This window comes from Grus americana, unplaced genomic scaffold (genome assembly GCF_028858705.1).
Source record: "Grus americana isolate bGruAme1 unplaced genomic scaffold, bGruAme1.mat H_9, whole genome shotgun sequence".
NCBI lineage: Eukaryota > Metazoa > Chordata > Aves > Gruiformes > Gruidae > Grus > Grus americana.
This window is the reverse complement of record NW_026561415.1, coordinates 65,315-78,601: the sequence shown is the minus strand read 5'-3', so window position 1 is coordinate 78,601 and position 13,287 is coordinate 65,315. Positions and strand designations below refer to the sequence as shown.

The window sequence follows — 13,287 nt, the reverse complement described above, 5'->3', positions numbered from 1 at the left end:
AGTACAGACAGTTGGGAAAAACCACTGATAAGGAATTTTCTTCTGCTTTTAAAAACTGAAGCTATTTTAATGTATAGATTGTATAAGTTGATTGCAGGGTGCTCTATGTAGAGTGCATTACCCATTATAACAGGCATAAAGCAATCCAAGTTATTTTAGTTTTTCCATCTAAATGATAAGACAGTTCAAAGGTTTGATATGTTAAAGCATCTGACAATCAAACAAAGGTGATGTTTCAGTGCAGATACTAAAAATTACTTCATTAAGTAGAATTATGATGTTCCAATACTACGTTCCTCTTTCATAATTAAAACCATTTAAAGACAAGAAACAGTGAAATATCCTCAAGAATGTGAGAAGGCTTTATTTACCCTCAGAAGATGTAGCACTGTAATCAGAGCTTAAACTTTTAGCTATTGTTTGGTGTCTAGCACTTCTTGTTCCCTGGTTCTGAACAGCTCGCTCACTCCTTTGCTTCATACTATTTGACTCAAAGTGTCTAAGCTTTCTCCAGTTGACTAAACCACAAGAAGTCTGAGGGAATTTCAACTGTAAAAATACAATCCTTAAATCTGTCTCCCTACTGCCAAGTGACAAATTCAGCTGTGTAAAATGGAACACACTCCTAGGAGGCACTGAACCAGATTTTTAGGTAGTCTCAGAAGATTCAGTACGTTTTTCCCACTGCTTTTAAATCCTCCAAACCCAAAGTGAAGTCTATGGACACTAACCCTTGCTCCTGTACCCCTGCTGCAGTCTGGCACCATCAAGCATCAGGAACACACTACAGTCTCCCCAGGTTGGTTTCTATCAACCTTTGATGATATGAGCTTCTCAGAAGCATGGAGCAGACCACTAGTGACTAAAAGCACTGGTATCAGCTCTTTAGTTACCAGCTGAGCCTGACCTGCCTGTGGAGTGTGACAGATAACCCTGGGAAAACTTTGTTTTCACCAGGACCTTGAACACAACATTAAAATTATTTTTAAATCTAGCAAAAAATTAGCTTTAAGTACTAATTTGCTACACATGGTGGCAATAGTTTTGGATTTTCACAACAGCTTTCAATCTCACTTATTTTCCTTTTCTGCTTCATCTAGTTTTTTCTTTTATGTCCCATTAACTTGAAAAAGGACAGTCATGCTTCTCATTTCTGCTTATGTTTGGTTTCTGGCCAATTTCATTATCAGGTACTCATCATGAAACACTGAAATTGCAACATTTCAGAAACTGATTTTGAAGAGGAAGCATTTGCCATCAAGCAAAACCACCCAACAAAAGCCCTTCACTGTGGTAAATTAAAGCTTTCGGCCTTCATATTTTGACTGATATTCCTGCAACTCTGTTTTGTTGTAACTGGCACATGTGTGGACATTATAGTGGATATTAAATGTTAGAACAAACAAACGGCAAATATAGAATCATCACTGTCAAAGTTTAAGGAACACTTTTTCCTTCCTTTTTGAAATACAGATGCATTTCAAGCACTTAACACATTCAGGCATTAGAACAAGTAAAGCCTTAAGCAGTCTCAGGCTCTCAGGGCCTGAGGACTATTCAACTATGGAAGGACAAGAAAACCCCACAATTAAGTTTAGTTTAGATTGGAGTTTACATTTTTTACCTTAAGTAGAACAAAACATTAAGTCTGAACCTAAAAAGCCAGGCTCTACATGGTCTCTAACACATGGCAAGAACAATACTTTCAGTAGATGTCTAAGTTCCTAAGGGTCACATGCCACTGATTTGAAGAATCTGTTAAAAAAATACTGGCATGAAAATTACATACAATGTTTCATCACACAGACAAACCTCCAAGGTTTAAAGAAAACAGAATGCTGTTGGTACCTTAGGCAGATTTCTCCCGTCTCTGTAATGTTTGGATGCCAGATTCTTGTCAAGCATTTTACCTTTGGAGGCTGCCAGGAGAGAAAACAAATTATGATGTTATCCTTTAAAATAAAACTGTATCACTGGTACAAGTCACAGAACTGAAAGAGGCAAATACATTTTATATTCACAGCCTAGGTTTGTACGTTAAAGACACCAAAAATAAAACCTACGTATTAGTGCTGGTATTAGGCTTTTTCTTAGAAAAACAAAACTTTATTTAAAGCTAAGAAAATTTACTCTCTTATCCTGTCTACTTCAGGGGAGAGAAAATATTCCATGTTATTCAGTTTCTTAACACTTAACCAGTAAGACAACAATTCAAACCGGAAAACTGCTAAGTGTTTTCCCCCAAGGCTTATCCAAGTCAGGGAGTTTGTTAAAAAACAGTAGAGGATGCAATGGTAATAACTACATCAAAAGAACAGCTTCTTTTAAACACAGGACCTTCCTGTTCACAACTGAATAGGAAGTATCACAAGAAGCATCACATCCGAACTTAAGACACTACCATAAAAAGCCACCAAACTTATTTTCAGGCAAGATCACCAGATTTCTGAATTCCATAGTGGGTTTTGAAATACAGGTTCTTAAAAATACAGCCTCATTAGCTCTAGTTTTGTGAAGTAAATAAAGAGTGGGTCATAAAAATTCCAGTAGCTTAGCAACAGCACGTCATTCCAGCCATGCTCTCCAAATTACAATTTGCAGCTTTCAATCAAGTAGATGATTTCTTATAGTAAGTGTACTGGAACACATCAGCACAGACCAGTACCTTTCATAACTTCAATTATATCACATACCATAGATGTGGAGCTATTTTCCTCCACTGCTTCCCATGAAGTCTTCAGTCAAGAGAGAAAATACCTTAAATAGCTGTATTTGCATAGCAGCATGATGTGTTTTGTCTCATTGCTTTGTTCTCAACTTCCCAATTATCTTTTTAGTAAAATCTATTTTTTTTTAACTGAGACTCCTTGGAGAAGAGGTAAGAAAATATGCATGGTACTGAGCTACCAGTTACATACCTGTCTGCACTAAAAGAACAACTATCACCACAGTAAATCTGCAATTTATAATATAGACATTGACTTTTCTTCACTCATTTCACAGAAGGACACTGACTGCCCTAGTGCTGGATCACAGCATTCCTGAAAATTAAATGGCATGCAGAAAACAGTCTCGCACTTTCTACCTTCAAAACAAATGTTCTCCTAAGAAGCTTTCTAACAGCACAGCTTTTCAGTAGCTACACCCTCATGTTGTTTTGAAAGATTATGTCTAGTTCTCAAGAAAGGGAAAGCAGCAGTATTTATTCCATGCTGGTTGATCAAGATAAAAAAGAGTAAATCTCTATCATATGCACCTTCAAACAGGGAATGCATTGATCAATAGAAAAAAGTAAGCTTTATACAAACTAAATCTTTAAAAAAAATCCCCAAATCCTCACAGCCTAAGTGAATTAACTGGCATCTCATTTTTTGTATCATGGAAACAAAAGAATTGCTTTATCCTTTCAAAGTGTTTTTCACCACTAAAAATTAGAAAAACCTACTCCTGACAGTAAGACAAAGATTTTCTCTTTCCCTTCCTTCCTCTGTTAGACAGACAGGACAAGTGCAGCACTATCATAAAATTTATCTTCAGACACAACTTCTCCTTTGAGCTTGTTCCAAGTCATTTTTGAGTCTTCCTTAGACCAACAAATCCACACAAGATTTCCTCGATGTTTCACTTGAATACCTCCAACCATCTCCAGGTGATGCATGTGACACTTTCCACAACAAGGCTTACAAAATCCATTTATTTCATTGCTCAAACTCATCCTTCACCTCAGATACTGAAAGCTGCTCAGGTAGATCAAACCTCTGTTGGGGGCCACAACAGTGAACAGATTGATTTTCTTCTCCATTTCTAAGCAGCCACTTCTCTTAAGATCTCATTAGTTTTGATAATGGAAAGAGTCTTTCACATCCATTCTCAGTCCACTTCATACTGGTGAATACATACAGATGGTACAAGACAGCATTGCAAGCATTTGAGAACTACACATACACTGACTTCAGTTTAGTAGAAGTCGTGCTGAACAAGCTTCGGATCAAGTTTGTCTCATTATTAGCTGCATTTTAAAAGAAATCTCTCCCCTCCATTATTCTGACCAAATGAGAGACTGAATATAAGTGCTAATCAATAAATGAACTTAATAGTTTCAGCTCTTGCTCAATTTGGCATTCTAACATGACAGATGTACTACTACAGGTATGGTTATGTGTCCTGTAACTGTAGTTTTTCACTTCACAACCATTTCCCTAGAGAAGGGATGGGGTTCCTAATATTGGTTCCAAATTTCTGCTTATTTGAAATGTTTTCCTAGACAGTCCCAAAGCATTCTTGTAAAACTGCCCTACAACTGCGACTCCAGCTTCTTATAGTTTCTACAAAACATAATTCCCCAGAAGAGGCAGTAACAGGAATACAGATTCCAGAGATCGAGCTAAAGCTAGCCCTAAGGTATTTCTTACCACTCTCCCCCACCAGTTCTTGAACTTCTTGAGATCAGCCAAAACTGGACACCAAACATAGCTAAGCACACAGTCCAGAGAAATGAGTCAAAGAAAACAAAGCCACACTGCCCTGTGCTTTCAGTGGAATGGATTACCCAGCTTGACACATGGAAGAGGAGTAGGCCTCGACAAGAACTGCCCAAGGCGTGCACACTTCCTTGCACCACCTCAACACTCCCATATGGAGGCATGAACCCAACTCCCATTTCATCAGTTCCAACCCAAGACCTGTATAAAGCAGGGTCACTAAAGAGGTAGATGGAAGCCCCTCATTTGGGCATCTGATCCTTCAGGAACCAAATCCCTTTCTGTTGTTTGCTGTTTCCACAACTAACATATTGGCCAGAAAAAGGACTAATAGCAGCTCTGCTGCTAAATTCCCAGCTTTCGACTACTGCCTAAGGCACCTGATGTCATAAAAACTTTGGTAAACCAGAGAGGCCCTAAGACTGTCTACTCTGACAACGTGATATGCCAGAACCATGGGAGCTGCAAACGAGGCCTGGCTTGTGGTGGCAGACAGTTTAGTTTTACATGGGTGTTAAACTAGATCTGTACTACTCATCAGGTTCAATTCCTTAAAGCACCAGGTCCCTTGTCTGTAGCACCCATTATTTCACCAGCTGCACCTCAAGGCAGAAAAGGAGAGTTTGTTTTTTCAAGCAATTCATCCCCCAGTCATCTCCCACTAACCTCTTTCTGGGCTACCAGTCAACCAAAAAAAGCAGTGCTTGGGGAAAAGCTGCTGCAGAGACAGAGGTCAGGCAGCAGCACTTGGCACTAAAGGTATTTGCTGTGTACACCATTAAATGTTTTGCTTGCTGTTTCACAGCTTCCTTTGATGCCTGTACGGACAGCAACATTCCCAGCAGGTTTTGTAAGCACAAACACTAACAAACTCCTCTTTGCTTTACACAAAAGCTCGTGAATATGCAGCCTGTTTCCTAACAGGAATAATATTTTTTAAATGCCAAGTGACAGGTTTACCAACAAATTTTAGTATTTCTAAAAGGAAACACTACAAAAATTAACTAACTCTGCTCCAGTTTCCTTCTCATGATCCCTCTGCAACATCCTTACCAGTACCAACTGCCTTCTGTTCTGACACAATATCCCATCACCAAAGGAAAAAGTCCACAGGTTGTCTGGTAAATAAGTTACCGTATTAAAGAAATCTTCCCTTCACTCTGTACATCTGCTATGGATATAAAGAACAGTACATTTGGAAAGGATGCAACGTATTATGGGCAGTTTCATGTACATATGGATACGCAAGCAGGGATCAGCCATTGGTCTTCCCAAATATCATGAAATATGAAGTGTTCTGAGCTGTGGAGCAGGTACATCCCACGCTCTTTGCCTGGGAAAGGAGGAAGCCCTCATATACTAGTAGAGACCAACATGTCTTTTAGCACTTCAGCAGTTATCTTTACAGAAGAATTGAGAAAGAAAATTTGAAACTTTTAAAAGCAATTCAGAACAGATAAAATTGAGTGTTGACCTTCCAAAGACTTTTAATGCCCTAAAAGTTAAATATCAATACCCTTACTTTTCTCACTGTAGTATCCTTCTGCACAGATTAGCTCCAACTTTAGAGGGAAGAGGTCACTCAGGATGAACTATTTTTTTCTTCTTTTTGTACTCAGAACATGGACAGTACATCAAGTCCAGAAAACATCAAAAGCTCAAGCCTACTAGCTCCATCTATGGCATGCCCCTAAAACAGTGCTATAAAAAAATCAAGGAAATCTTAGCTGTGAAAGAGTTTGGATCATAGCAGAAGATTCTGCAGATGCAATGCCAGGTTTTCCCAAGGCTCCAAAAGCAGCCAGCCTGAATCATATGCTTACAGAAGGAACAGATCCAAGCAGCACAAATTCATTTTGGAAAACATTTCTGAGGCATACATGGGATGAAATCCTCCTTTCAGGATGTTTTTTATTCCGACCATCCCTGGCAAGCAGAGGCCTTTCCATTCAGGATCATGTTTATATGCTTGGTCCTTGGGAGCATGACTACCTCCATTTCCTCCACTAGTGCTGCAGGAAGCATCACCTGACTGTTCGCTCAGAGGCATGAACAGAATTCCCCATTCTGGCCCCATTTCCAATATGGGAGTTTACAAGTGAACAATAACTTTTAATGCTAAGAGTTCTCCATAGCAGTTTCACTGAAAGAAAAAAAGATAGAGATCCCAGGTCTGCTTTAATCAGGCAGAAAGAAATTTAACTGAGAACACTAGAGATAGTACATATTAAAACATTAAGCCAACAGCAGGAAGTGCTCATTAGTGTACTAACCAAACAAACACAAAAAGACTACTCAGGCACATGACTTCTGGGGTGTTGTCTGCCTTCACAGAGCAACAGTGCAGGAGAAAGATCACTTAGGGACCACAGATACCATCAGGTCCATTTCATTCGATTATTGCTTGGTTCAGCACAATCAACACATACTTGCTCAATTAGGGTATTAAATCGGCAACAATGAACACATAATCATTGGGACTAGCCAACATGACAATGCCCAGCTGTAGTACTTGGAAGAGTTCCCCGCTTTGGGAAACACGCTGCTTTAGGAAAAGCCCATGGTGAGCTCTTACCTCTCCTCAGCCTTTCTGTAAAGCACAGAGTGAAACACAGCCCACAAGGCTGCAGAGTGGGGTGATGCAAATTACTGTAGCACAAATCCATCTGAACCATGCTCATGCCTCCAATAACCAATTAAAAATAGGAACCCTTTCCAGTTCTCAAGCTCAGATGCTTCTAAAATTATCCCCATCTCCAGTAGCTGAAATAGGTTCAGTTAATTACAGATACAGTGGAAGAACCCTTATAATATTTTATTGCCTTACAGATAATCATAATAAACATTTCTAATTCTCAGTACAGCAGTTCAATGGTACAGAAGGGTGATTAAACTCTAACCAGCTGTGTGCTCTGTTCACAAGCAAGAGGCAGCACTTCACAGTAGTGCTTGCTCCAAAGCATCCCTCCCACATTTCAGCCTCTTGAGTCTTCACACTAAGGAAGTTTATAGCCCAGGTATCAAAAATTGATGCACATCCTAGTCAGTCACACCTAAAGCACAAGGATACATTACTTCTCTGTATTCAGATTCTCTACTTTCCAAATCAGCCTTCAATGCTTCACTGCGCAGAGTAGTATGCCATGGCTGCAGTCCACAACACAAAATCTTTGAAGTTTTTCCTCTTCAGTTATATATTCTCATACTCTTGTACTACATCACCATTCAACACATCCACTTTTCCCACTGCAGAAGCTGAATGCTTGCTTATGAGGAATGAAGGGCAAAAAAAAGAAGAAATCCTCAGAGTAGCAGCAAACACACATGATTTTGACAACAGTATGCCACAGAAATTAAAGGATGCCGTTACAGAAAGTATACTACCAATCATGCGTTTTGTAGCTTTAAAAACAGATGTCCTTTTTTTCTGCAGGCTAAAAAGATTAGCTAGAAAGAGGATGCAGGCTCTGAAGCAGAGCTATGACAACTTGCCAGTCTTGTCCGGTATTTTTACTCCCAACACAAATGTGTTCAGCACTACTGCAAGGAGCTTGACACAGATGTGCGATATCCCAACCTTAATTATGGGCTGAAAGAGCACTGGCAGGTCTGAAGAGCTCTATTAAAAATACTGCCAACACTTGTTTCAGTCCTACTCTGCTGGGCAGAAAACAAACCATGGTCTCAGCATAATTATCTCAGTATTTGTGAACACACACATTTTCATTAATAACCTGACCATAATCCAACATTCAACCTATTGCTTTTTTTTTAAATTGCACAAAGGCAAACTTTTTTACTTTTGTATTGAATGAGAGATGCTCAGAATTTAAAAGTCTCTAACATTTGCTGTAGATTTTCTGGCAGTGCTGAGAGCAGGGAGCCATAACAAACCAGAAGAATTTTTAATTATAGAAATTAAGAATCAAAAAAACCAGATCAAAATTAACATTCATCCCTTCTGTTAACACATAGCAAATGCTTTCCTCCAGCAGTGGTTTTTTTAGGTGAAAACTCCAAACACAAATTTAAGAAATTAAAATCAGTAGATGTTGTGTATGTTCCCCTGGGCCCGGCATTACCACAGCCATTATTGAAGATGACTAAAAAATTAGACAGCAGAGAATGTGACAGAGTTTCCCCCTTTTTACTGAAGGCCATGTTTCTCAGGTATGCAATGGCACAATTTATTCAACTTAGAACAAGGATGCAGTCAACTTTAAATGACGACCTTCGTATTTATAATGTGTGCATAACCACACACAAGCTAGTAAGCCTGTACAAAATTCTTTGGTGAGGTTAAGGGGAACTTAAAAAAAACACAGTCAAAACCATACAACTGCAAACACTATTAGTACATGTAGGTGTTTTAGATAGAAGCAGATCAATAAAGACAGTCAGGATCCTAAACATGTAAAAAAAAGCAAGCTTAAGGAGATAATCCTTGACCAATATTACCATGAAAGAAGAGCACAGCTATCAAAAAAAGGAGGAGGAAAATTCAAATCTTTCAGAAGTGCTATGGTTCTCTACAAGCATGAACTTTTTATAAAATATAGTCTGTGAATACATGGGACATGCAGTATAAGTAAAGGAATATTAGGAAACTTGTGAAGGCATCTTCTGGGATGCAGACCCAACTCCTCCAATTTCAGAAACATAACCTTTCTACTCTACTAGCAGTGTTAATGCTCCATTCCCCAAGCTCAGTCTGGGAATTCAAGCTAGTACATTCCAGACCACTGCACCTCCTTCACATTTGTATGTAAACAATGCTGTGACTACAACCACTACATATATATAATACTGAATTTAGGCTTGCTGCATCTGAACACATACGCCAAAGGTCTTCCTGGAAACATTCCTCTAGTATCCTCTCCTATACATTCTTCAGCCTCTCTGAAAGAGCTCTGAGCTATCAAAACCACAAGAAAGAAAATAGAAAGTAGAATGATGGGAAAAAAGTTACAAAACCAAGCAAAATTATCACATCCGTTCAAAAAAAAAAGTGAGGTTTACTTCTTCCTGCAATTCATATACCTAAATGCAAATACTGCAACTCAAATGCTCAAATGAGTCTAGTTTCCTTACACAAGAAGCTATCAGAACACAGAATGGCAGGTGTAATTCCTGAGAACCAGACATGTGCCCCAACTGTTTTCCATTTTTGGAGTCAATCTTGTTCTTCTGACAGCTAAACTCTGAAAACAATGTCTGAAGTTATTTTTATTGTAATTGCATCTCCCCTCCCTTACAGTTCTGCAATTTTAGTAAAGTACAATAATGAAATACCAGCATTTCTCATGCTTGAAAAGACCAAGTTGTCTGGAGCTTTCTATTTATCTGCTATAAGATATTGCAATCATTTGTAGTTCCTCTAGAACGTTGTTTGCTTAATAACCATTGAAATTGTTATTTTTTTTTAAAGATACTTAACTAACCAGTCTGGGAGACAGGCAGTAGAACTGGCAGAGTGTGCAAAAGTAGGCTACTTGTCACCATGTCTGTGCTTTCCACATCTTCCACTGCATGCCCTCAAAAGGGATTAAGCGCCCAAGTCCAATATCACAACTATAAGCACCAGTTTGAAGGCCCCAGAGAAACAAAAAGAAAAATTTTTCCTTTCTGTTCATCTATTTCACTCTTTAGATATATTTTTTTTTTGTGAGAATAATCATTAAGTGCAGGTCTCAAGAATAACAGGAGAGAAAAGATGAGAGTGGAACCTCAGCCAGAAGGGAGACCCTCAGGTCTGACTCATCTGCAAATACTCACTTTTCCTTTAAGGAATAATATCATTGAGGCAGTAAAAGTCTCAAGGCTGTTTGGTTGCAAAAACTGCACTGCAAGAGAATAACCAGAGAAATGATTATTCGCACTCCCTGGGATTCATGACACTGTGTCTGGAACTATTGTGTCCCATTTTGAACTCCCCAGCAGCAGATAACAATGACAAACTGGAGGGAGCCCAGCAGCCAGCCACCAAGATGGTGATGAGCCCAGAGCACACACAGTACAAGGAGAGTTGAGGGATCTGGTTTTGTTCAGCCTGGAGAAGAAAAGGCTGAAGGTGGGGACCCTATTGCTGTCCACAGTTGCCTAATGGGAGGGGACAGAGGAGATGGAGTCGGGCCCTTAGAGGTGCACAGTGATAAAGCAAGAGGCAGCAGACAAGCTGTGAAGAGGGAAGTTCTGACCTGATATAGGAAAAAATTCACAAAGGTGATTAAACATTAGAACAGAGGCCCAGAGAGGCAGTGGAATCTCCACCCTAAGAAATTTTGAAATGCCAGCTGGCCCAGGCCTTGAACAACCAAATCCCACTTTTAACACTACCCCAACTTTGAGGAGTTCAGATGACCTCCAAAAACTCCAGACAACCAAAATTTTTCTACAAACTCATGATATTTTAGTAACAGACAGAAGATCCTTTCTTCATTTCAATGCCAAATTGCCTCTGAAGTCCTATTACCTGGAAAGGAAATCTAAAGTGATAACTACTAGATGAATGACAAATACTCACCACCATATTGTAGGCATCAGGAACTTCGATTTCAAACTGAAACTTTCCACCTTGGTAATAGCCCTCATCTAGCGAAGGAAAAAACAACAGAATAAATAAAATAACAGATGCCATATAATACAAAATATCTGTCATTACAAAGATTAAAATAACAGCACAGGGTTATCCATCAAATACTTGACCTAGTTACACCGTAATGCTAGCTGCATCCTAGTCCAAAGGGAGTGTGCACACAGCATCTTCCCTCACTCCCAAAACCTTTCCAGCAGAAATTAAGTCAGAGTCAACGGTCCCAAAGTGATCCTGGAAAAACCACCTTCCTGACCAGAGTTCCAGGCAACACCAAGCTAGATGAACCTTTGAATAAATTTCTTACGCCTGTGTAAACAAAATTCTGCCACACAGCAGCTATACGGCATGCGGTACCACAACACCAACCATTGGAATGAGCTGGACGCATACTAGGACACTTGCTGATGCATGCTAAATCCCACTCCAGGATTTAGCACATCTTCCCAGACTTGTGCTAGCAATCACATATCATAATGTGAATAATGGTGTGCAAGAGCATGCTTCAGAGTGTACTACAATAAAAGAGCAAGTGGCTCTTTTATAGTAATTATCTTCGGATGATATATCAGTTCAGAAAATCTGCCTGCCTGTCAACCTCACATTCAATACTGAATTTTTAAAACAGCTAAATTTTAAAATATGAAGTCTGAAAATACCTAGTTGCATTTAACCAAAGATAATATAATAGGATAATAGTCAGCCTGTAGGCTCTCGAGATGGCTGTGCTTGGAAGGTGAAATGCTTGCAAGTGATCTGAGATGTGTCTGTCTGACATTGCCATTATCAAGTTCTCATTCACAAAGTAGAACAGACAGGTACCCGGCCCACACTGGACTTTTGGGACTCCTGAGGAATGCTCCGACTTAAAACTACCTTGAGTACTCCAGCTCTCTGTATCACCTGGTACAGCCACGGTGAAGGTTTGAGGGTCAGGAAGGCTGGGTATTGTTGTATGGCAGTATTTTTAATACTATTTTCAAAACCAACATTGCAAAGGAAAGTTCTGTAAAGCCATCCATAGCTTACAGAAAGATTTAAAAAGTTTTCTTATTATCTAGCTTGTTCCAAAACACAAAAAAGTTCTAGCTCCTCTATTATGTCTCATCAAAATCCTCTTTCAGGATGGTGCCTTCTGGATCTGCCACTTTCCCAGTCCCTACACAGATCTAGCAAGACCTTCTATTTTCTCCTACCAACCAATGCACCACATCCACCTGCTCACGGTTCACTCCGCACTACAATCTCACCACTGTCAGCGCGTGTAGCTTCCACACTAAATGCCATAATCACAAGAGAGCAGTCAGCTCCTATCCTCCTCCTCTGCGATCTCTTACCAGTCGCCTTACTGAAGAGGCGAGGGCATCACCCTGTTAAATAACACAAACCCGCAGTTGTAGAGGGAACTGAGCCAGTAAAAGCTGATGCTGCCAAAAGATGACACTCAACTGCACACTACAGCCAGCATACCAGTCCAAGAGACCCGTGCCTGCAGAACAGTGAAAGAGTTGCTGGGAAGCACATCATGGTTGCTCCAAGGAGTCTTTGTGTAGACCACTGGCAGGTTCAACATGTGGACAGCATCAAAAATTTTGGACTGCAACAGCAGCATAGGCACAGAGCGTGAAAACAGGACATGGCTGGTCTTCCCCATCGCACACAGAAATGTTTACAGCTGCCTCCCCACTGAACTGTGCGGCACATCGCTGCAAGCCTTTAGCCACTGCAAATCTCACTTTAATAACCTGTCCAGAACATACACTTTTCAAATACATTCTCCATTTCCACTCCAATTCAGTTTTGAAGTGCGTTTGATTTATTAAGCAGTCTTCTCAGGCACCCTATGCTTTACCAGAAAGTAAATGCACATGCACTGATTTTTATGGAAAAAAGCAAGATAAAAACATTAATCTTTTGTTTTCAAATATACTGAGATAAAAATCCGTAAAGCGAGCCATTTTTAAAGACTGAGATGTAAAAGGGGAGTTATACCAATATCCCTTTAATGAAACTGCTCCCTGTCAAATGTGCAAAACACTCAAAGCAAGATTCTGACTGTTCCAGGAAGGAATAATTAGGAAAATGGTCCAATATCCCCTGGGGAGTTCAAACAGCTCAAGCACCACCGAGTTACCATACAGGACACAGCTAACTGCACTTTATCTGCCATCTAGCACATTATAATGTGCATCCTCACTATTTCCAAGTGTGATG

General features: G+C 39.7%; 1 pseudogene; it reads right to left on the bottom strand.

Annotated features, from left to right (window-relative positions):
- Positions 1 to 13,287, bottom strand: part of LOC129200402 (NEDD8-conjugating enzyme UBE2F-like) — a 47,845-nt pseudogene that overhangs the window by 14,528 nt on the left and 20,030 nt on the right.